This window comes from Hemiscyllium ocellatum, chromosome 14, assembly GCF_020745735.1.
Source record: "Hemiscyllium ocellatum isolate sHemOce1 chromosome 14, sHemOce1.pat.X.cur, whole genome shotgun sequence".
Classification (NCBI taxonomy): Eukaryota; Metazoa; Chordata; class Chondrichthyes; order Orectolobiformes; family Hemiscylliidae; genus Hemiscyllium; species Hemiscyllium ocellatum.
In genome coordinates, this window is record NC_083414.1 from 17,600,131 (window position 1) to 17,625,863 (window position 25,733).

Consider the following 25,733-nt stretch of genomic DNA (forward strand, 5'->3'; position numbering starts at 1 on the left):
GGTTAGCACTGCTGCCTCACAGCACCAGAGACCCAGGTTCAATTCCTGCCTCAGGTGACTGTCTGTGTGGAGTTTGCCCATTCTCCCCGTGTCTGCGTGGGTTTCCTCCCACAATCCAAAAATGTGCAGGTTAGGTGAATTGGCCACGCTAAATTGCCTGTAGTGTTAGGTGAAGGGGTAAATGTAGGGGCATGGGTCTGGGTGGGTTGTGCTTCGGAGGGTCGGTGTGGACTTGTTGGGCCGAAGGGCCTGCTTCCACACTAAGTAATCTAATCTAAGTGCTTGATGATTGTTTGTGCCTTCATCTGTCTAGGTCTTACTGTCTTGAATTTCTTCTTTAAACCTGTCTATCTCTCTCTACCTTGTTTTTCTCCTTTGAGAAACACCTTAAAACCTTCCTCTTTGATGACGTTATTAGACATCTGACCTGATGTGGCATGGTGTGAGATTTTGTTTTGTAGTGGTTCTGTAAAGTACTTTGACGCTGTTTATGGTATTGTATTGAAGTTTCTATATAAACACAGGTTGTTATTGTTAATCTAACAGGAAAGAGAGCCATTTAAGCAGAGGAATTGTCAAGGAGGGTGAAAGACACAGAAGAATTGTAGAGGACAGAATGCCGAGAAACACTAAACAAAGGGACAAAAGCAGGTAACAAAGAGAGTTACAACAACAATGTGTATTTATTCAGTGATTTTAACAGGAGTTTTGTCAATCAATCAATGTGAAACCTATTGTGTTCTGGGATAACTCATGGAGAAATCTATTGCTGTGGGTTAGCTGTTTAAAACAGAGATGAGGGAAATTTTTTCTCACAGTGGGCTGTGAGTCTTTGGAATACACTTCCTCAAAATGTGGTGGTGGCAGAGTCTTTGAATATTTTAAAAAAGACAGATGTAAATAGATTCTTGATAAGCAAGAGAGTACAAGGTCATTGGGAATGTGAAGTAATCAAATTGGCTATGACCTTATTAAATGTCAGGGCAGGCTCAAAGGGCCAAGTGAACCATTCCTGCTCCTAATTCATACACGAAAAGAGCCACAGAAACGTCTTTGAGGGGCTCCAAAGGCCTGAAGGGGGAGGAGAAACCATTGTAGAGGTTTCTTTAGCAGCAGCTAGACAGGTAGGAATTGAACCAAGTGAGTGCAGTCATACTCTGTTGGGTGGAATGACCAAAAGCTGCAGTTGGTTTGAAAAGGATATGGAGGGATTGTTTACCACCAGCATAATGTCATTGGATATCATTTATGAATCTCATGTGGGCTACCTGAGCACGGCAGCAAAGGAAGGAACCAAGCTGAAATGGCCTTTGAGTGGGATTTGGAAAAAACTTTCAACCAGTTCGGAAGGAAGCCAAACGTTCAAGGACCTGAAATGTAAGGAAGGCTTGAGATGAGGGAATAATTTGCAAGGACAGAAGGGTGAAAGCTATTTGTTTTTGAAGTGGGTTGCAACAGCAGCAGATTTGAAGTGGGGTGATGGTGAGCCAGGTGCTGATGAGAGGGGACAGTGAGCAATATCAGTTAATCTGAGGATCAGGAAGGGCAGTTAAATGGTTTGCTGGGGACGAGTTAAAGGCAACGGAGAATATCTCTCATGGACAAACTGAGCTCGGACAGGGCATAAGAGATGATACAAAGAGAAACGAGAGATGTCATGGTGAGCAGGGAGAAATTTGAGGGAAATTTTCACTTCACAGACAATAGAGTAACGAATCAGTTACAGTGAAAAGAGACTGCCAGCTGCACAACTGTGAAAATATATGCACATCACCTGCTCCCTGCAGCAGAATGAAAAATTCATTAATTTAGGTGCTACGTATTTAATTCCGTAATAACATGTATAAATACATTAATGGCCATGTCTCAGTGCACTTATTACTTGCCATTTTTATACTCTTCTTTTTTATGATTGATTCAGATTAAAGATACAGTAAGTTAATCAAACATATACTGGAAATATATCAATTATTAATTTAAATGACATAAGGAAAGAGCCAATGAGTCACTCACAACACAAAACCGCACAAGAATGAAGAAGTCAAGGATGACATCAATTGGTGTTAGACAAACAAAACTAATAACTGAGGATCTAGTTGAAGGCTCCTCTATGATGACAGTTCGTTAAAGAATGAGAACATCCTTCTGTTCAGCCAGAAAATGCAAAGAGGTTAACATGAAAGAGATTGTGCACAATGTTACCTAACATAAAGGAGTCCAGGTCTTTTGAATCCTTCTGTCCCAACAGTGGTCAGCTTCAATAACACAATTGGAGCACACCTTAATATAGCTTTGGACAAACTGGACGGTTCACACTTCTGAAAATGTGTTGCTGGAAAAGCGCAGCAGGTCAGGCAGCATCCAAGGAACAGGAGATTCGACGTTTCGGGCATAAGCTCTAGCTCACATTTCTGCCATCTTCACTATGGAAACCAAAGGATCGACAAATTGTCACAAGAGTCCTGCATCTCTGTGCTTGCGGAATCATGGGTTTGGTGAGGTACAGTGCCAGTTGAGTGGCCTTGGCGGGAGTAAGTGCCACCTTCTGTATTCTATCAGGATGAGAGTTCTCCTGCTTCCCTGTCAATTCAGTGCCACTGCCCCATAATCAACTGGTCGACTCAGCTTACTCTGAGGTGTTGTAGTTTACAGTCTGGTCCTATAGGCCCACAGCTCATTAAAGTCACCCCAGCCACTGGAATGAGCATTTGAATGCACCCTCACATGAAAGGTCAATGGTCTTCCGACTGTAGCTACTGAGGGAGAACTTTTAAGAAGCCCATGGGTCAGAAAAGAAACTGCAGATCACACACAGAGGTTGAGCAGAAGGGTGTTTTAAAATGATTACTGCTAAATATTATTGAAAGAATTGAGATGTTGAATAAATATGTTTGATCTGATTTTGGCATTAATCATTATGGTGAAGTGGAACAAAAACCCTTAAGGTTAAGCTGAAGGAAAACAATCAAATGATGCCAGTTAAGATAGGATTGTAACTTAAGAGGGATGATTTTGGTGAAACACATTTCGATGAGCTGACCTGAGTCCTTCCAAGTTTAGGTGGCATCTGAAATACACCGTCCCCTTCTCATTGCCTGGTGGTGAAGAGGGACAATCCCTCATGAGGCCAGTTTCTGCATACAATGGATGACCACAAACCTGGTCATGCACTCAGGGCTGTGCTGTAAATCTTGTCCAGTTTAAATTCTGGTGGTGGACATATCGCTGGAACATGTCATTGTCTTGTCATGGTGGCATGGACCCTGGTTGTAGATTCAGATTCCCGATAGGAGAGGATCAATCTCATCGCAAATTATTCAGCCTGTAACCTCACATGAAATGAAATTAAAATGTCATAGAAAAGAAACAAAGGAGAAAAGATTTTGTCACTCGTTGGGTAGTTAGGATCTGGAATGCACTACCTGAAAGTATAGTGGAGGCAGGTTCAATTGAAACTTTCCAGACGTTCATTCAATGATTATTTGGATTGTAAGGCAAAGTTGTCACAGCCTAAGGGACCATGGAGCTGTTATCTCATGAGAGAGAGAGAGAGAGAGAGATGTCAGCTAGTAATTTCAACCTGAGGGTCACAACACCTCAGGCAAGGGGAGAGGCTGTGAAGGTGGGACCATCATGGTAACCTCATTTAGTGCAGGAATGGAACCTGCACTGTTGGCAACACAAACCAGTGGCCCAGCCAACTGAGCTAATGGCCCCCCCTACCCCCATCTATTTGAATGGACATAGTGAGCAAGGGTAAGGGAACAAAGCAGTAAACTAGTACCAGGTAATGATGCTCATTTGAAGAACTAGTACAGGCAAGATGGGCCAAATGGCCTCCTTCTGTACTGTTACAATTCTGTGAAATCAAAATGGTATAGAGGATTGTCACATGGTGAAATGATCATGACAGCCATCGAGATATTGAGGACAAATCTTCAAGGTTTGCAGTCTATGGCCATGATGTGACTGAACATTGAGAGATTGGAAAGGATTACAGTCATGAAAGATTCTTTTAAAAGGGAACATGAAGGCTGATGTGTGTTCAGCCTATGACACCTTCTTCTGGAGAGTCTATCATGTGAGTGTGGCCCACTGCTCTCTGGACTTTGTTGGCTTTTCACAGGAAAGAGAGATGGAAATTTCTCCTGAAGTAGAGAACTTTGTTGATCTTTGTTGGGAGAACAGCTCTTTCTTGTTGCAGTTTGGCAGGAGCTTGCATTATATAAGCTAATAGCCAGAATGGCCTTAAAATTAAGGGGCACTGCTGCCCATGTGAGACTAAGGTTGTGACTGTAGCGTTATGGACCGGAGCAAACCTGCAGCTTACAGGACATTGGTTAGGCCACTTTTGGAATATTGTGTGCAATCCTAGTCTCCTTCCTACCAGAAGGATATTGTGAAATTTAAAAGAGTTCAGAAAAGATTTACAAGGATGTTGCCAGGGTTGGAGGATTTGAACTAGAGGGAGTTGCTGAATAGGCTGAGGCTGTTTTTCCTGGAGTATCGGAGGCTGAGAGGTGACCTTACGGAGAACTATAAAATCATGAGGAGCATGGATAAGATAAATAGACAAGGACTTTTCCCTGGGGTGGGGGAGTCCAGAACTTGAGGGCATAGGTTTCGGTGATATAAAAGGGTCATAAGAGGCATCTTTTTCACACAGAGGATGACGCATGTATGGAATGAGCTGCCAAAGGAAGTGGCGGAGGCTGGTACAATTACAACATTTAAAAGACATCTGTATGAGTATATGAATAGTTGGGTTTAGAGGGATATGGGCCAAGTGCTTGCAAATAGGACTAGTTTAGGTTAGGATATCTGGTCAGCATGGACGGGTTAGACCGAAGGTAAAACAATGACTGCAGATGCTGGAAACCAGATTCTGGATTAGTGGCGCTGGAAGAGCACAGCAGTTCAGGCAGCATCCAACGAGCAGCGAAATCGACGTTTCGGGCAAAAGCCCTTCATCAGGAATAAAGGCAGTGAGCTGGAAGCATGGAGAGATAAGCTAGAGGAAGATGGGGGTGGGGAGAGAGTATCATAGAGTACAATGGGTGAGTGGGGGAGGAGATGAAGGTGATAGGTCAGGGAGGAGAGGGTGGAGTGGATAGGTGGAAAAGGAGCTAGGCAGGTTGGACAGGTCTGGACAAGTCATGGGGAGAGTGCTGAACTGGAAGTTTGAAACTAGGATGAAGTGGGAGAAGGGGAAATGAGGAAGCTGTTGAAGTCCACATTGATGCCCTGGGGTTGAAGTGTTCCGAGGCGGAAGATGAGGCGTTCTTCCTCCAGGCATCTGGTGGTGAGGGAGCGGCGGTGAAGGAGGCCCAGGACCTCCATGTCCTCGGCAGAGTGGGAGGGGGAGTTGAAATGTTGGGCCACGGGGCGGTGCGGTTGATTGGTACGGGTGTCTCGGAGATGTTCCCTAAAGCGCTCTGCTAGGAGGCGCCCGGTCTCCCCAATATAGAGGAGACTGCATCGGGAGCAACGGATACAATAAATGATATTAGTGGATGTGCAGGTAAAACTTTGATGGTTGTGGAAGGCTCCTCTAGGGCCTTGGATAGAGGTGAGGGAGGAGGTGTGGGCACAGGTTTTACAGTTCCTGCGATGGCAGGGGAAAGTGCCAGGATGGGAGGGTGGGCTGTAGGGGGGGGCATGGACCTGACCAGGTAGTCACAGAGGGAACGGTCTTTGCGGAAGGTGGAAACGGGTGGGGTCTTTTTGGAGGTGGCGGAAATGTCAACGGATGGTTTGGTTTATGCGAAGGTTGGTAGGGTGGAAGGTGAGCACCAGGGGCGTTCTGTCCTTGTTACGGTTGGAGGGGTGGGGTCTGAGGGCGTAGGTGCAGGATGTGGACGAGATGCGATGGAGGGCATCTTTAACCACGTGGAAAGGGAAATTGTGGTCTCTAAAGAAGGAGGCCATCTGGTGTGTTTTATCGTGGAACTGGTCCTCCTGGGAGCAGATACGGCGGAGGCGGAGGAACTAGGAATACGGGATGGCATTTTTGCAAGAGGTAGGGTGGGAAGAGGTGTAATCCAGGTAGCTGTGGGAGTCGGTGTGTTTGTAAAAAATGTCAGTGTCAAGTCGGTCGTCATTAATGGAGATGGAGAGGTCCAGGAAGGGGAGGGAGGTGTCAGAGATTGTCCAGGTAAATTTAAGGTCAGGGTGGAATGTGTTGGTGAAGTTGATGAATTGCTCAACCTTCTCGCGGGAGCACGAGGTGACGCCAATGCAGTCATCAATGTAGCGGAGGAAGAGGTGGGGAGAAGTGCCGATGTAATTACGGAAGGTCAACTGTTCTACGTAGCAAGCTGCAGACCAAAGGGGTAGCCATGGGACTTCCTCTAGACCGAAGGGTCTGTTTCTGTGCTGTACATCTCTATAACTCTATGACTCTAAACCCCTTCAAAATATATTAAGAAGATAGTCCAGACTCTAACTTTTTCTTATTTTAAAGATAAGCACAAGACGTTGCATTCCAGATCTAATTCAATTGGTCAAACTACTCAACGTTAAGCAAAAAAACACTTTATTGATACACTATAAGTAAAATACAGCAAAAGAAAAATAAAGAAAAGAATTGGCTTAGTTGTAATCCTATTGAAATGCTTAACAAAATAATAGACACAATAACTATTACTAATTAACAGTTCTAATGTCGTAACATCCAATAAACACACTCTTGACAAGGGCAAATTCAGAAAAAACAGATTGTTTCACATGCAACTCCAGCAGCAGGTAAACACCAAGAGAGAACTCTGAAGGAGTGTAGCAGGGAGAGATGTACTGTCATTTCCAAACCCTGTTGAGATCTCACCAACAACTGCTGAGAGCTAAAACTAAAAATCCTGGTTCTGAGAAAGCTTGACCACACCCATTCAGACTGCTTCTATTGTTCCAACTTTAAACAAAACCCCAAGGCCTCATTAGCTGTTCACTTAATGAACTCTCGATGGATAGCTCAGCACCTCTGCCTTAAACCCTCTCTTCAAAAAAAAAACAAAATACACCTCTGAAAGTCATGGTATCATCACTGTACCAAGTGATGGAGTTCAAGTGCAGCCACCTCTGTGAAGTAAAGGCTCTTCAGACATTGTCCTCAATGATGCTGTAGTGGGAGGAAATGTCTTTTGCCCTGTTGCTTTAGATATAGCATCCCGTGTGGCTCCTCCTGTTCCCATCTTCCAGTAAGTTTTACAAGAATAACAATTCTCAGATGTTATTGTTACCAGTTAGCGTGATCTTCCTGCTGTGAACAGGATGTGCTTGTTGCTAGTTGAATTCATCCTCTGGTGAGTCATACGGTTGGGCATACCAAGACTGGAACAAGGCACTAAACATCTTCACTGTTAAGGTATTTTGTGCACTGTCCCACAATATGACCAGAGACACCATTTCCAATAGATCAGGCCATATATTACTTCCTGGAGGAGGTCATTTAATTCAATATGTTGTTATTGTGGCAGCATTTAATTCCTGCAATTTTGTATTGTCTAATCACATTTTTCTTTTGCTTCTTCACCCCTAATGCAGAATGCTCTTCCTGCTCATTTCCTGAATTGTGGTAGCTATAAATGGTCTCTGCATCTCCCTTCCTGCTTGTCTCACAGAGAAAATGCAGTTAATGGAGAAGCAGATTTCAAAAGTCTTTGATTTGAAATATAGCTTAACCAAATTAGTACACATTTATTGCTTAAATAAATTGGCTTTAAAATGAGATTAGAATAGGTTTTTGTTTTTGACCAGCATGGATGTGATGGGCCAAAAGGCCTTTATCTGTGTTGTAGATTTCTATAACTTGCTGACTCTAAATCTCAAAAGGTTTATACTGTGCTCGTTACTCAGACTACTAACTTTGCATTCCTTGATGTTTATTTTATGGAGCACGTAATTAAGTGAAAGATCAAATTTGTAGTAATCAAAACAGAAATTCAACAGTCTTCAAACACATGCAAATAACAAGCATTTATTCAAGACTTCAAACAAATGTGAGTTTTACCTGATCATAGATTTGTAAATCACATTAAATCCAAGCAAGAGTTTAATGTACCGCCATAAACACATTTCAGATTCGTAGCAATTAAACCGCTAGTAAGGGACCATCCATATTTATCAGTTGGTTTCTAACAGCATAAGGTACTTCGATGTGAGCAATTTATTATTTTTATACTTTTCTTTAACAAATAGAACAATTCGCATCCTTGATCACTTGTTGCAAAACCTCTCTGGGAGGTGGGAAGCAGAAGGAATACTATTAGTCGAGTTACTGAAATAATCAACATTATTGACGGCCCCTAAAAACTGTACTGGGTATGTGCCACAATCAGATTGTGGTTGCCTGCAAATTAGAGCCTCCTACATCTGTGGGATGATTTCTCTCCCAGCAATGCTCCTGTGGTGTCTAGGTCTGGACAAATGATTTCCTATCTCCAGAGAGAGAAAAATATACAAGCAATTACCACAGGCCTGTGCCCTGGAGCATGAGCATCAGATTCAAACATTGACAAAATTAATTACTGCGGAGGAGTAACCAAACAATATCGGATGTCAGTGTTGCTCTTACTATAACAAAGGATGTTCTGGAAAAGAAGCAGCAAGGGATGAAGTAGAGTTTTACCCTTAGTTGCTGGGGAAGCTGACTGGATGAGCAAGATCAAATCGAAGTTGTTGAACCTGAAAGCACACAACAAAATGCTGTATGTGGCTGCTTGATGCTCAGAGCTCACTGCATGATGGATCACTAATCATAATCATGCCTTTATGAAAAGCATATTCCAGTAGTAAAAGGGAGAGAGAAAGCTAGCTATTTTATACTTTGCTTGGCCTCATTACAAACTCAAAAGGACACGGCTCCCTTCTGGCTGTCTTATCTCTTCCTTTCAGAGCCATTAACTCAACCATTGCTTCTTAAATGCATGAAATGCCACTACCTCAAGGATGTTGCAATATAATATCAGATGAGGCTTTTGTTATTATTATTCTGCCTTGCCAGCATTAGTTTCCCATCCATAATTCCCTTTCAGCTGAAACATTTGGAGTTGGCATGGCACAGTGGCTCAGTGGTTAGCATTGCAGCCTCATAGTGCCACAGACCTGGGATCGATTCCACACTTGGGCAGCTGTCTGTGTGGAGTTTGCATGTTCTCTCTGTACCTGTGTGTGTTTCCTCTGGGTGCTCCACTTTCCTCCCACAGTTCAAAGTTGTGCTGCTTAGGTGGATTAGCTGTGCTAAATTGCTCACATATCAGGGATGTGTAGGCGAGATGGATTAGCCATGGGAAATGCAGGGTTACAGGGATAGTGTAGGTGTTGGGTCTGGGTGGGAAGCTCTTCAGAGGGTCAGGATGGACACAATGGGCTGAGTGGCCTACTTCTACACTGTTGGGATTCTATGACTAAGAATCATTCATATTGTTGTGGGACTGCAGTCAAATGTACAAGAAATTGGGTAATGATGGCAGATTTTTCTCCCCTACAAGATATTCGTGAAGCAGATGAAGTTTTAGGACAACTGATGATAATTTTATGAAGTGAGTTTTCAATTCACCGTCATCATCTAGATTTAGCAATATATCACCGGCCCTTAGGCCAAATTCCTGGAACCGTGACCCAAAGACATTGAGGGTGTATCTACACCAATGGATTGCAGTGGTTCAAACAGGCAACTCGGCACCACCTTCTCAAACGCATTCAGGGATGGTCAATAAACGCTGCCCACTTCCCATGAATGAATAAAAAATCCTCCAGTTTTGTAATTGAATTTAAATTCAGCTGTGGCTGAATATGAACCTTTTCTCTGTGAGCATTAGCTAGTGCTGCTACCTTACCAACACAGCGATATTACCAACATTTCACTTCGCTGGACAATGCCAGCATCTTTAAAGATTTAACACTTGAGGTCATTTTAATGGGAGGTGTGAGGTAATAATTATGCACAATTTTGTTTACAGATTAATGTTTAAAGATACTGCCAAGCCACCACAATATTGCATCACTTCAGTCACATTGACAATGGAGTGATTTTCTGGAGTAACTCATCAAGGTATTTATCAGACTGCAAGAGTTCCCGAATAACTAAATCCCCTTCCCATTGTGAATACCATGGAGCCAAATGGGATCATTCCCAAATTCATCGATCCCAATGGAGAGCACACAGAGTGCACTGATCAGAGAACTGGAAGTCGCAATGCAGTAGACATCATTTTCTGTTAATCTTTAATGATGCAATTTGCATTTAAAATTGCAGGGACAATGAACTATCCAGTAGTGAGAGCTTTGGAATTAATCTTTGCTTGAATATAGATATTTGGGTAATGTGATTCCAAAAGCCATTAATTACCACATTTGATAAAATCCAGGAATGAAATTTGAACAGAAAAGTGAGAAGAGAGATATGAAAGATTGACCTTGATGTCGAGGGACATTTGACTGACTTGGCATGTAGACAAAGTGACATTACACACAGTTGACAGGAGGATCCTTTAGTATTGGATGTGTACAGGATGGTGATCTAAGCTACTTGACAACTGGAGGAAAAACACCGCATCTTCCGCCTTGGGACCCTTCAACCACATAGCATCAACATCGATTTCACTAGTTTCCAAATCTCCTGTCCCCCACCTCATCCCAGATCCAGCACTCCAATTGGCATCATCCTCTTGACCAGTTCCACCTGTCCATTTTCCTTCCCACATACCCACTCCATCCTCCTCATCGACCTATCACAATCAATCCTACCTGCATCCACCTATCGCTTTCTGAGCTACCTTTCCCCCAACCCCAGCCCGCCCCTCTATTTATCTCTCATCCCTCCCCTCACCTCCACATTTTGATGAAGGGCTCATGCCTGAAACATTGATTCTCATGCTGCTCAGATGCTGCCTGACCAGCTGCGCTTTTCCAGCACCACCCTTTTTGATTTTCTTATTATTATGTGAAGAGTTGAAGTTGTTTGTTGACAAAGCCAATAATTAATCCATACTGAACTCCTACAATAACTTATTTTCATTCTTTCTCAAGATGAGGGCATTACTGGCTGACGCAGTAATGGCCCTTGAGGAGGTGGTGGTGAGCTAGTTGAACCACTTGTCCATGTGGTATCGGTATATCCACAATGGTAGTTGAGAAAGGGAATCTTAGGATGAGTACTAACAATGCTAACCTACAGAAAGAGACCTGGGCAACATGGGTGACAAACAATATAACATCTGTGCTGCACACATACCATCTGGAAAAGAGATGATGGAGAGGCGTGGAGCAATTAGAAAGTGAATCACTCAATGTAGAATAATCAACTCCAGGCTCTTATTAACAAGATGTTCATATGGCTGATCCAGTTAAGCTTTTGGTCAGCATGCTGATAATGAGGGATTTGGCAGCAGTGTAGCCATTGATGTTTAGAGGAAATAATTGAAGCTTTGGTTTCTTCAAATGTTCACTGTCCGGCAAGAGATGACACAGATGTTTACCTGCTATTTGTCATCCAAGTCATTCAAGGTCCTGCTTTAGTCTAAAGTTTCTGAATAAAGGTCTCTTTAACTCAGTTTCACTGGTCACATTTTGCGTCTGTTAATCGTATCTGCCATGTACTATTCAACGCAAGCATACAAAGGAAAAAGCAGCTGCAATGTATACATTCAATCCTCTGTGAAACTCATTGAATGAGACAACAGAAGGCATTCACTGAACCTTTGGTTAATGCGCATTACTATAATAGTAATCATCATTGTGATTAGCAGGTGTATGCAGTTAAAGCAATTCTTATCGCAATACAACAAACTTTAGGTCATTTATGCATGACTTCATCCCTTCAATAGTGAAGAATTCCCTAATCATTAGTCACGGTTCAATGATATCACTCTTGCTGCTGCCCAGGAGGTGTGGGGTCATATCCTGTTGTATTGACTCTGGCACAAGATTATGCATGAAATGTCACTGCAATGCCCTGATGAAGGGACCACCTTTCTTGTAAAAATTTAAATGAAGGCTGTCTGCCTTATCACATTGACATAAACGATTTCTTGGCACTATTTCTCCCTGTTACAGCCAAATTTATCTTTCAATCAGCATTACAAAATAGATTATCCAGTCATAGAGTCATAGAGTCTTACGGCATGGAAACAGACCCTTCAGTCTAACTCATCCATGCTGATCATGTTTCCCAAAACAACGAGTCTGACTTGCCTGTCCCTGACCAATATACCTTTAAACCTTTTCTATTCATGTAGCAGTCCAAATGCCTTTTTAAAGTTGCAATTGTACCTGCACCTATGACTTATAGAGTCGTAGAGTCATAAAACATGGAAAAGGACCCTTCAGTCTAACCAGTCCATGCCGACCACGTTCCCAACTAAACCAGCCCCACCTGCCTACACTTGGCTCATACCGCTCCAAATCTTCCCTTTCCACTTACTCTGGAATTTCATTCGACACACAAAGCACTCTCTGTGTAAAAATGTTGCCCCTCATGTCCTTTTTAAATCTTTCTCCTCTCACCTTAAAAATATGCTCCCGCGTTTTTGAACTCCCCAACCTTAGGGAAAAGACTTTCTCATTCACCTTATCTATGACCCTCATTATTTTATAAACTTCAATAAGGCCACCCCTCAACCACCTATGCTCCAATGAAAAAGGTTATCCAATCCCCCTACACCTCCATCCGCCATGACCAGGGCCTCCAAGCCTACTCTCCCGATATCCCCAACAGTACCCTTGCACTGACACTCTCATTCGTTTGGCTGAGCCAATCCTCATCTACAACAATTTCTCCTTCGAATCCTCCCACTTCCTCCAGACCAAAGGGGTAGGTATGGGCACCCACAGGGCCCCAGCTATATCTGTATCTTTGTTGGCTACATGGAACAATCTATCTTCCGTAGTTACACTGGTACCAGTCCCCATTTCTTCCTCCTCTACATTGATGACTGCATTAGCGCCACCTCCTACGAGGAGGTTGAGCAGTTCATCAACTTCACCAACACATTCCACCCCGACCTTAAATTCACCTGGACCATCTCTGACACCACCCTCCCCTTCCTGGACCTCTCCATCTCCATTAATGACGACCGACTTGACACTGACACTTTTTACAAACCCACCGACTCCCACAGCTATATGGATTACACCTCTTCCCACCCTACCTCCTGGAAAAATGCCATCCCACATTCCCAATTCCTCCGTCTCTGCCATATCTGCTCTCAGGAGGACCAGTTACACCTCAGAACACACCAGATGGCCTCCTTCTTTAAAGATCACAATTTACCTTCCTACATGGTTAAAGATGCCGTCCAATGCATCTTATCCACATCCTGCACCTCTGGTCTCAGACCCCACCCATCCAACCGTAACAAGGACAGAACCCCCTGGTCCTCACCTTCCACCCTACCAACCTTCGCATTAACTGCATCATCTACCGACATTTCTACCACCTCACAATGGACCCCACCACCAGGGATATATTTCCCTCCCCACCCCTTTCTGCCTTCCGCAAAGACCGTTCCCTCCATGACTACCTGGTCAGATCCATACCCCCCAACAAATCACCCTCCCATACTGGCACCCTCCCCTGCCACCACAGGAATTGTAAAACATGTGCCCACTCCTCCTTCCTCACCTCTATCCAAGGCCCCAAAGGAGCCTTCCACATCCATCAAAGTTTCACCTGCACATCCACCAATGTCATTTATTATATCCGTTGCTCCCGATGCGGTCTCCTCTACATTGGGGAGACAGGACACCTCCTAGCAGAGCGCTTCAGGGAACATCTCCGGGACACCCGCCCCAATCAACCCCACTGCCTCGTGGCTGAACATTTCAACTTCCCCTCCCACTCTGTCAAGGACATGGAGGTCCTGGGCCACCTCCACCACTGCTCCCTCACCACCTGACACCTAGAGGGAGAACGCTTCATCTTCCACCTCAGAACACTTCAACCCCAGGGCATCAATGTGGACTTCAACAGTTTCCTCATTTCCCCTCCCCTCATCTTACCCTAGTTCCAACCTTCCAGCTCAACACTGTTCTCATGACCTGTCCTACCTGCCAATCTCCCTTCCTACCTATCCGCTCCACCCTCCCCTCTGACCTATCACCTCCATCCCAACCCCCATTCACCTATTGTACTCTTTGTTACCTTCCCCACTCTCCCCTCTGACCTATCACCTCCATCCCCACCCCCATTTACCTACTGTACTCTTTGTTACCTTCCCCCAACCTCCCCTCTGACCTATCACCTCGATCCCCATGCTCATTAACCTATTGTACTCTTTGCTACCTTCTCCCCAGCCCCACACACCTCCCCACCCCCCCCAATTATCTCTCCACCCTGGAGGCTTCTTGCCTCTATTCCTGATGAAGGGCTTTTGCCCGAAACTTAGATTTTCCTGCTCCTCAGATGCTGCCTGACCTGCTGCTCTCTTCCAGCACCACTCTGATCTAAACTCCCAGTTTTTCCAGTCTACTTTTATGATACAAACCCTCCATTTCCAACATAAGAACCTTGTCAGCATTTTCTTAACCCTCTCCAGTTTAATAATTTTCTTCCTATAACAGGGCAACCAGAACTGCAAACAGTACTTCAGAAGTGGCCTCACCAATACCAACATCAACATAACCTCCCAACTCCTGTACTCAGGGGTCTGAGCAGTAAAGGCAAACGTGCGAAATGCCTTCTTAACCACCCTGGATTAGTGGTATTCCTGATGAAGGGCTTTTGCCCGAAACGTCGATTTCACTGCTCCTTGGATGCTGCATTAACTGCTGTGCTCTTCCAGCACCATTAATCCAGAATCTGGTTTCCAGCATCTGCAGTCATTGTTTTTACCTTCTTAACCACCTTGCCTACCTGTGACGCAAATGTCAGTCCTTGGTCATTCTATTATTTCTCGGGAATCACTGTATACAAATTGAAACATAACAGTGTAAGAATGAGGAAGAGTAGGCAATTTAGCCTCTTGAGTCTTCTCTGCCATTTAATATAATCATGGCTGATCTCAGCTTGGTCTCAAACACACTTTCCTGCCTAACCTCCAGTTCCCTGTAACCCATTATTCATTAAAAATCTATCTCCTCCTTAAATCACTCAATGCCCTGACATCCATTACACTTTCTGGATCAGTGGTGCTGGAATGAGGTAAATTGTTTTTACCTCATTGATTTTAACCCTACTGCGAATCCTCTTGCAAGGATGCCTGCCTTGAAGAAGTTTTCCTCCTCTCTCTACAAGAATCTCAGGGAGTCCCTCTCCCATTGCAACTCCCAGGTACTCTATGCTACTCTCTCCCTACCCCCACCTCCCTCTAGCTTATCTCTCCATGCTTCCAGCTCACTGCCTTTATTCCTGATGAAGGGCTTTTGCCCGAAACGTCGATTTCGCTGCTCGTTGGATGCTGCCTGAACTGCTGTGCTCTTCCAGCACCACTGATCCAGAATCTGGTTTCCAGCATCTGCAGTCATTGTTTTTACCTAATCCATTACACTTGTGTATAGTGAATTCCACAGAATCATGACTGCTTTAAATCTGCCACGCCAGTCCTAAAATTATGAAATCTTGTCCTCAGTTGCATCACATAAGGAAACATCCTCTCTAAGACTACTTTGTTTATCTCTTTTAGTCATCTTATTGTACCTCGATTAGATCTCCTCTCATTCTTCTAAACTCTGGAGAGTGTTGGCCGAAACTGCTCAATCTCCTTCATAAGACAAAACTGTCATGGATGTAGGTTTGCTTGCTGAGCTGGAAGGCTCATTTTCAGATTTTTCATCATCATACGAGGTAACATCACCAGTGAGCCTCCAGATGAAGCACTGGTGATATAGCCCGCTTTTTATTTATGTGTTTAGATTTCCTTGGGTTGCTGATGTCATTTCCTATGGTGATGCCATTTCCTGTGGTGATGCCATTTCCTGTTCTTTTTCTCAGGGTGGTAAATGGGATCCAAGTCGATGTGTTTGTTGATAGAGTTCCAGCTCACTGATGAGGTTACCTAGTATGGTGATGAAACATCTAAAATTGAACCTTCCAGCTCAGTGAGCAAACTTACTTCCAGAACCTCAACCTGAGCTACAAATCTTCTCAAAACTTGCTAACAAAACTCTCATCTTTTGAATCAATCTAATGAACGTCATCTGAACTGCCTCCAATGCAACTACATCCCTCCTCAAGTAAGGGTACTAAAATAACACAGAAAAATTACTTGTCAAATGTGAAATGTATTTCATTGGCTGCAACCAGTTTGGAACATCCTGCAATTATGAAAGGTTAAATTTCTTTCTTTCCTAGTCCTTACTTTTCCCTCACACTGAATTTAATCCATTAGTTAAATAGTAGGAGCAAATTACTGCAGATGTTGGAATCTGTACTGAAACAAAAAATGCTAGAGATCACATTGGGTCAGCCAGCATCCATGGAGTGAGCAAGCTAACATTTCAAGTTTAGATGATTCTTCATTAGAGCACCATCAGAGCATCATCATGCCCTAATGAAGAGTTATCTAGTTGTTATGATCTCTCTACCTTAATTAGTTTGTACAGTTTTGGTTTCCTTGTTACTTTGGTTAGACCCTCGGCATGCGACTGTTATAACTATCATGTAATTCCAGCTATTTGGTTTGTCTCCACTGTCACCTTACTTTTAATTTTTTGTAATTATCTCCCTGCCTCAATTAATTGGATGATGGGCCAATCCCTTCACTAGCAAGTCAGCTGTTGACACTTCACTCACACCGTCTGACACTTTTGATCATGTGCAGAGACTTAGTATTTGACACTCCACTCACATCATTTGGATGATCTTTTGATCTCTCTGCCCATTAGTCTCTCTGTCCATTGGTCTCCCTGCCTACATATTCTGTGCCTATATGCTTTCCTCAATTCACCTGACAAAGGTTCAGGGCTCTGAAAGCTTGTGATTTCAAATGAACCTGTTGGACTATAATCTGGTAATGTGTGACTTCTGACCTCATCCACGTCAGCTCAACACTGGCACCACCACACCGCAAAATTGATAACACCCATTTGAGCAGTGATCTTTCTCTCATTGGCCATCTTTCGTGAAAACTTCATGAGCATACATAGGTTCATTAGCATTTCCAGCTAATACAGGAGAGTTTTTATGATGATGTCTATATCGATTACACAGGGAATTTTAGGAGCTCAAAAGACATCCTTTCCATTTGGAAATCTCTCTTATCTCAGGTGCTAGTGAGGTAAGATGCACCACCAGAGGGATCCGACACAGGCCAGACTGCATGAGAGATTGCCTGTGCCCATTTTCACACCAACATATACAGGCAGGTGAACACAATACGCACTTCAACAGGTTGCCACATGCAGAGGCTAACCTTGAACATTGATGGTATTAGTTACCAGCAACAGTGTAAATGCGCTTTGCTAGATGGCTCATCAGAAGCACTCCCACAATGGTAAGAATGCTCTGAATAGCACTGCTGAAGGAATGCCACAATGACGAAAGCAAAATATTGCTGTTGCTGGAAATCTGAATCTCAGCCTGTCTGGCAGTCTTTTGAAAGTAGAGTCAGAGGTAGATAGGATAGTGAAGAAGGCGTTTGGTATGCTTTCCTTTATTGGTCAGAGTATTGAGTACAGGAATTGGGAGGTCATGTTGCAGCTGTACAGGACATTGGTTAGGCCACTTTTGGAATATTGCGTGCAATTCTGGTCACATTCCTATTGGAAGGATGTTATGAAACTTGAAACGGTTCAGAAAAGATTTACAAGAATGTTCCCAGGGTTGGAGGATTTGAGCTAAGGGAGAGGTTGAACAGGTTGGGGCTGTTTTCCCTGGAGTGTTGAAGGCTGAGGGGAGACCCTGTAGGGGTTTATAAAATCATGACAGCATGAATAGGATAAATAGAAAAAGTCTTTCCCTGGGGTGGGGGAGTCCAGAACTAGAGGGCATAGATTTAGGATGAGAGAGGAAATATATAAAAGCGTCTTAAGTTACAACATTTTCATGTAGATGGTTGTGAGTGTATGGAATGAGCTGCCAGAGGATGTCGTGGAGGCTGGTACAATACAGCATTTTAAAGGCATCTGGATGGGTATATAAATAGGAAGGGTTTAGAGGAATATGGGCCAAGTGCTGGCAAATGGGACTAGATTAGGTTAGGATAGCTGGTCAGCATGGATGAGTTGGACTGAAGGGTCTGTTTGCGTGCTGTACATCTCTATGACACTGTGATTCTATCTGTGTAGAGAAACACAGAGAGAACTGTAGTTCTGAAGAAGATTCATTCTGGACTTGGAGCATGGTGGCACAGTGGTTAGCACTGCTGTCTCTCAGTGCCTGAGACCAGGGTTCAATTCCTGACTCAGGCAACTGACTGTGTGGAGTTTGCACGTTCTCCCTGTGTCTGCGTGGGTTTCCTCCGGGTGCTCCGGTTTCCTCCCACAGTCCAAAGATGTGCGGGTCAGGTGAATTGGCCATGCTAAATTGCCCGTAGTGTTAGGTAAGGGGTAAATGTAGGGGTATGGGTGGGTTGCGCTTCAGCGGGTCGGTGTGGACTTGTTGGGCCGAAGGGCCTGTTTCCACACTGGAAGTAATCTAATCTAATCTAAAGGAAATAACCAGGAGCATTAACTGCGTCTCTCTCCACAGATGTTGCTAGACCTACAGTGTTTCTTCAGCAATTTCTGTTTCAATCTCAGAATGGTCTTCAGCTTGATTGGCGACTGCTGCCAAGCTGCCACAGATTTGATTGGTAGACATTAACTAATTTATCTGGAAATAGCAATGGAAAATCTGTCTTTCAAGGGCCATTGCCATCGAAATAAAAAAGGTACTGAATTGCATAAATGCATCGAGTAAAAAATGAGGTCTGCAGATGCTGGAGATCACAGCTGCAAATGTGTTGCTGGTCAAAGCACAGCAGGCCAGGCAGCATCTCAGGAATAGAGAATTCGACGTTTCGAGCATAAGCAAATGCATCTTCTGCTACCATCACTCTGCCTTGGTAAATCACCGTATTGATTAATTGTAATAACAAGCTGCCTTCAATCCTTTCAGACATACTGTAATACACACCAATGGAAATGATCTTGTGGAGTGGCACATGAGAATATCTTTCTTTACCATCCCCTCATGGAGCAGCAGTTATTCTCATGAAACTATTGATATTGTCATTTTCTAGCTGACCTATTTTTGTCTGTAACTTCTTACATTTTAGTTTTGTCAACCTTGTTGGAAGCTGCTACCAGACTGATGTCCCTTTTGAGCTTTTCTGAAGGTTTTCAGAAATATTGTTTAATGTCCTTTCAACTGCATTCTCTTCTTTAAATTTAATTTCCCTACAATTTCTGCTCTACCAATATAGTGTTCTAAGTCTATATTTATTTCTATCCCTACATTTGCAAATAACTATCTAAATTAAAGATGCTTGCATTTATATAGCACGTTTCTTGATTTACAAAATCCAAAAAACCTTTAGGGCCAAAGTAGTCATAGTTGTAACGTAGAATATACAGCAGTCAATTTATGCAAAACAAACCCCTCAAACACCAATGTATTAATAATCTGTTTGTTATGGACTAGGCCAGACCACTCAAAACATTCTTCAGCAGGCAACCCAGACCATAACTTTACAATTTGTTTCAGTAAGTGTACAGTGAAAATTACCTAGATTAAGTTGACGACGGGGTTTAAAACAGACAAAAATTGTATTCACAAGATTACACAATGAAATATGAAAAACAGAATAAAGAACCCCCACAGAACTCAGTCTATTCAAGCTAGAATTAAGTATGCTGTTCTGAATATATGCAACAGTCCCAATAAGCAAACCCCCTTTAAACACAGTACAAAAAAGGGTCAGATGCTTACAGGTTGAAGTTAGAAGAGCAGAAGAGAGAGTTTCCACACAGCTCCCTGTTGAACTCTCAACCAGTTCTGGATTGAACTAACAGCTTAGCTCAGCTCAAGAGTGGCACAGCGGCACAAGGGTTAGCACTGCTGCCTCACAGCACCAGAGACCCGGGTTCAATTCCCACCTCAGGCGTCTTTCTGTGTGGAGTTTGCATATTCTCCCCGTGTCTGCTTGGGTTTCCTCCCACAATCCAAAAATGTGCAGGTTAGGTGAATTGGCCCCGCTAAACTGCCCATAGTATTAGATGTAGGGGAATGGGTCTGGGTGGGTTGCGCTTCAGCGGGTTGGTGTGGACTTGTTGGGCCGAAGGGTCTGTTTCCACACTGTAAGTAATCTAAACTGCTCTGCTCAGCTAGAAGACTGAGCACTGCCCTTTCATTCTACAGGTCACTTCTAAAACATGATCATTTTGGCCTGAAGTCTCAGCTGTTTACATATAAACAAAAGGCCTCTCAAAATCCTTTTCATCTCTGTACCAAACCAGTCTGATCGGAGCCCGGTCTGGTTTATTACCCCTCTGAAAAAAATCAAGGACAGAGTCTCCTTGAGCCAAGGAACAGCTTTTAGAAAAAAAAGGACCAGCTTTGTGACACCTCCACCCTTAAAAATAATGAATCATCAATACCAAAAGATGGCATCATTTTTAACCCTTCAAAAACCTGGTTAGTTGTCTAAATACACGTATACGCTATACCAACTATACACATACAAACATGCACACCCACAGGCTACGGCATACCCGCCACCAAGCCCCCCATATCTCATTTGCGTCTCAAAAACATATCGGCAATCATGTTTTCGCCACCTGCCACGTGCCCGCTTGTCTAATTGAATGGTTACAACAATAAGCTCCATCTAAACAGTATAGCATTTTTGTCCTTAAAGTTTTCCACAAATGTCACCAGTAAATACAATTATCTCAGATGCATTGCTGGTTATGTAAACGCTGAAATGCCAACACCAAACTTAAAGTCTCTTTCTCCACCATTGAACATTTCTGTTGATGAACATTCAACTTTCTGGAAAAATACCTGATGGGTCTTTCTATCCCCTCATCATCCTCTGCAGGAGCACCGCACTGATACCCACATCACTGGCATCGATAGCCACCTTGAAAGGCTTTGTGTAATCCGGTGTGGCTAATACCAGGGCAGTGGTTAACACTGTCAAATGCCTTTTGACTGTCTGCTGTCCACTGAAACTCCTTGCACTTTTTAAACAATTCAGTAAGTGGAGCTGCCACACAGTTCAGCACAAACTTTCAGTAAAATCTATTCAATCCCAGGAACCCAGGAACTGCTTTTTTCCATCGATGATGTGGGAAATTCCCCAATTACTTTCATTTTTGTGTCTCATGAGGCCATTTGTCCCTGTCCAATAACATGGCCTACGAAGGTGACTTGGGCTTTGGTAAATTCACTTTTAGCCAGGTTTATCACCAAGCCTACCTTCCAAAGTTGATCGAACAAGTCCGATAAATGCTGTAAATGTTATTTCCATGAGTGACTAAAAATCACCAGGTCGTCAATATATACCAGACAGTTGGATAATCTGGCAATGACCTTACTAGTCAGTGTCTGAAATGTGGCTGTACTGTTTTTCATACCAAATGGCAGGACTTTGAACTGGATATAGCCCATTTGGCGTTACGAAAGCCGAAATTGCCCTTGCTCTCTCTGACAGAGATACTTGCCAGTAGCATCTGAGCAAGTCCAACTCAGAACAGTAAGTTGCTTGTCCCACTTTTTCGTCAAGTCCTCCAACCATGGAATTAGATATGCTTCAGTCATTGTAACAGCATTGACGTTGCAATAGTCTACACATTACCGTTGGGTACCAAGTGGCTTTGGCACCATGAATATGGGTGTGCTCCAGTCACTGTAACTCACTTTGATTATGCCACCTTGGAGCATGCACTCTATCTCCTTCTGAACCTATGCCAACTTCAGAGGATTATGTCTATTAGGATGTTGTTTAATTGGAACAGCATCTCCTATCTCAATATCATGCACAATTAGATTAGTACTTCCCAGTTTATTCCTGCATATCTCCCCATGTGTTAGTAATAACTCTTTCAGGTCATTTTGATTTTCTTGTGGAAGGTAACTCAATAATTTATCCAAATTTTTGACAACTTCCTCATTGTCCAATTCAGAATCCTCTGAACTTGGCTCTTCCTTCTGTGCTGTAATCATTAACACCCTCTCCTCTTGCTTTCCTTCCTTATCAAAATACCTTTTCAGCATATTCACATGACATATCTCTGTGCAATTCACTTGGCTTCTCTGTAAATGCCCTTTCATATAACTGTTTTAAGTTCTCATCTTTCTGCTTAATTCAATCAAGTTAACAGAGTTAAAGATACTTGTATGTTTACCTATCTGCTCCTTCTCTGTGCGACTTATCCAAGCAAAAATGTCTTGGATAGCACTCTGTCAGCTTCCTTATCTGATACCCTCCTGCATCAGCTTGTGCCTCTGTGAACTTGTGATCACACAATCAGGGAATATTCTTGGATAAACATTCTCCATGTCTTCAGTTCCCTGTGTCTCCACTGGCTTTTCAACTAGAGTAGGCAGCATGCCTCCCGGTGAATCAGCTACATCATTTGCAAAGACAAATTGTATTCCTGGAGCTGAGAGTTTGTCCAATACTCCTACCACAAATTATTCACTCTTCTCTGGAGTCTCCAGCCTCACTTCACATAATTGAGCATTTTGCGTCTCACCATTAATCCTGTTACCAGTACCTTCTCTGGCAGTAGCCCCTCAGGAGTCCATATCTTCTTATCCTTCAGCATTACCGACTGAGAGGATCCTGTGTCCCTTAATCTTGTAACCTCCTTACCTACAGCTCCTGGCCTATGTGAATAAACTTTACCCTTCAATGTACATTTTTTAAACAGATCTGGCACTTCCTCCTTAATCAACCTCTGATCATCTTGTACACTCTGAGGCAGCTGGCTAACTTCTCTTGTGCTTTTTGTTCCTAGCCCAACAAAACTTCCAGGCTTGTCCAGTTTTCCTACATCTGGCTTTCTCCTAGCCCACCAACACTATGGTTTCATGTGGCTCACTTTATTACAATGAAAACATTGGCACTTTTTAATTTCTTTGTCCCCCTCAAGGGTTTCTTTTTGACCCTGTGGTAAGTTATCCTTATGACCTTCAATGAGATCTACCTTTCCCTTTCTATGTGAGGATTTCTCTTTGCCCCAGTTTCCATCCCTCATGGACTGAAATTGATTCTGGAAGCCAAACTGAGTTTTATGGACCAGCTCATAATCATCAGTCACTTCAGCTGCTAACTTTGTTGTTTTAACTCTCTGTTCTTTCACATGAGTTCGCACGACTTCAGGCAGTAAAATTTTGAATTATTTTTGGGCATCATAGGTTTGCTCAATTTTTAAAGCTCTTATTCATTTATTGAAATTACTTTGTTTGATCTTTTCAAACTCAATATAGGTTTGACCTGGGTCCCTCTTTAGATTCCTGAAACATTGTCTATAGGCTTCTGGTACAAGCTCATATGCACTAAAAATGTTTTTTTTCACCTCCTCATACTCCCCAGATACCTTCTCTGATAGTGATGCAAATATCTCACCAGCCCTACCTGCGAGTTCGTTTGAATCAACAAAACTCACATTGCCACTGGTCACTGCATTTGTTTAGCCACCTTTTCAAATGAGATGAAAAAGCCATCCACATCCTTCTCATCAAATTGAGGCAATGCTAGAACATACTTAAACAGTTTCTCACTGGGCTTCTGACTACCAGGGGCTTGCTCATCCTTACTCTCTTCCTCCCTAAGCCTACCTTTATCTCCAGCCTTTTAAGTTGATTTTCCTTTTTAAGTATCACTTTTGAAGTTCAAAAGCTCTCTCTTTTTCTTTCTCTGCTCTCTCTTTATCCCTCTCTTCTGCTGCTCTCTCTTTTTCTCTCTTTTGCTGGTCTCTCTTTTTCTTTCATCTCCAACTCAAGTTGCTTCATTTGCAATTGAATTCTTGCCATCTCTATAGATTCTGATGGTTCCTCCAGCAAATGCTGAGCTACTGCTGCAATTATCTCTCCTTTTCTCACAGCAGCAGACAGTTCCAATTCTAGCTTCTCTGCTAACTCCTGCAGCTTGCTCTTATTCTTTTGCAAAACTTCCAATGTCACCGCATCCACATCCAGAAAACTTTTGGTGACGAAAGAGCCATTCCTATTTCTGTCTTTCACTGGCAGCAGCAACTCAAAGGGTGGGAGCTTGCACCAGGGGCCTGCCGGGAGCAGTGAGTCACTGATTTGTGCTTTTAAATTTGAAGTCAGAAAGCAGAGATTTCTAGGAAAGGAGGGACTTCTTATTTTTATTTCCGTCCAGCTATATAAGTCAGTGTCTTCTCAGCAGGAATGTGTTGGCAGACTACAAACTAGTTTGAAGTGTGTCTACTTCAACACCAGAAGTTTCCGAAATAAGGTAGGTGAGCTTGCAGCATGGATAGGTACATGGGACTTCGATGTTGTGGCCACTTCAGAGACATGGATAGAGCAGGGACAGGAATGGATGTTGCAGGTTCCAGGGTTTAGATCTTTCATTAAAAACAGGCAAAGCAGTAAAAGAGGGGGAGATGTGGCCTTGTTAGTCAAGGATGGTATAATGATGGCTGAGAGAATTTTTGATGAGGACACATCTACTGAGGTAGTGTGGGCTGAGGTTAGAAACAGGAGAGGGGAGGTCACACTGCTTGGAGTTTTTTATAGGCCTCTGCAGAGTTCCAGGGAGGTGGAAGAGAGGATTAGCAAAAGTATTCTGAGTAGGAGTGAAAGGAACAAGGTGGTCATTATGGGGGACTTTAACTTCCCCAACATTGACTGGAAATGTTAGAGCTCTAATATGTCGGATGGATCAGTTTTTGTCCAATGTGTGCAGGAGGATTTCCTGACAAAGTATGTCGAAGGGCTGACAAGAGGGGAGGCCACACTGGATCTGGTGCTTGGTAATGACCCAGGCCAGGTGTTTGATTTAGTGGTAGGTGATCACTTTGGAGAGACTGACCATATTTCAATTTCATTTAGTTTAGCGATGGAAAGTGATAGGTACATGTCACAGGTCAAGAGTTATCGATGGGGCAAGGGCAATTATAATGTGATTAGGCAAGAATTAGGATGCATAGAATGGGGTAGCATACTGCAGGGGATGCAGACAATGGAAATGTGGAGCTGGTTTAAGGAACAGATATTGCATGTCCTTGGTAGGTATGTCCCTGTCAGATAGGGAAGAAGTGATAAAGTAAGGGAACCATGGTTTACTACAGAAATTGCATCTCTTGTTAAGAAGAAGAAGGAGGCTTATGTGTTGATGAGGCAAGATGGTACAGATAAGGCAATGGAGAGTTACAGATCAGCTAGGAAGGATTTAAAGAGAGAGTTAAGAAGAGCAAAGAGAGCACACGAGCAGTCTTTAGCAAATAGAATAAAGAGAACCCTAAAGCTTTTTATAGGTATTTGAGGAATAAAAGGATGATTAGGTAGGAATAGGGCCAGTCAAAGACAGAAGTGGGAAGTTGGGTGTGGACCCTGTAGAGATCGGAGAGGTGCTAAATGAACAATTCTTATTGGTGTTCACTCAGGAAAAGGAGAATATTGTTGAGGAGAAGAATGATGTACGAGATATTAGACTAGAAAGGATCGAGTTTACTTACGCACGGGTGTCATCAATTCTAGAAGGAGTGAAAGTAGACAATTCCCCTGGGCTGGATGGGATTTATCCGAGGATTCTCTGGGAAGCTAAGGAGTAGATAGCAGAGCCATTGGCTTTGATATTTGAGTCGACATTGTCAAAAGGTTTAGTACCTGAGGACTGGAG

The 25,733-nt window shown here is 43.2% G+C and overlaps 1 protein-coding gene across 4 annotated transcripts in view; it reads left to right on the forward strand.

Moving 5' to 3' along the window:
• Window positions 1-549: 549 nt before the first annotated feature.
• Window positions 550-25,733, forward strand: part of dnase1l4.1 (deoxyribonuclease 1 like 4, tandem duplicate 1) — a 114,983-nt gene continuing 89,799 nt past the window's right edge. For all 4 annotated transcript variants that reach the window (XM_060835420.1, XM_060835422.1, XM_060835421.1 and 1 more), the window contains exon 1: window positions 550-651. The gene's annotated coding sequence lies outside the window, so the exon portion shown is untranslated. The remainder of the gene's footprint in view (window positions 652-25,733) is intronic.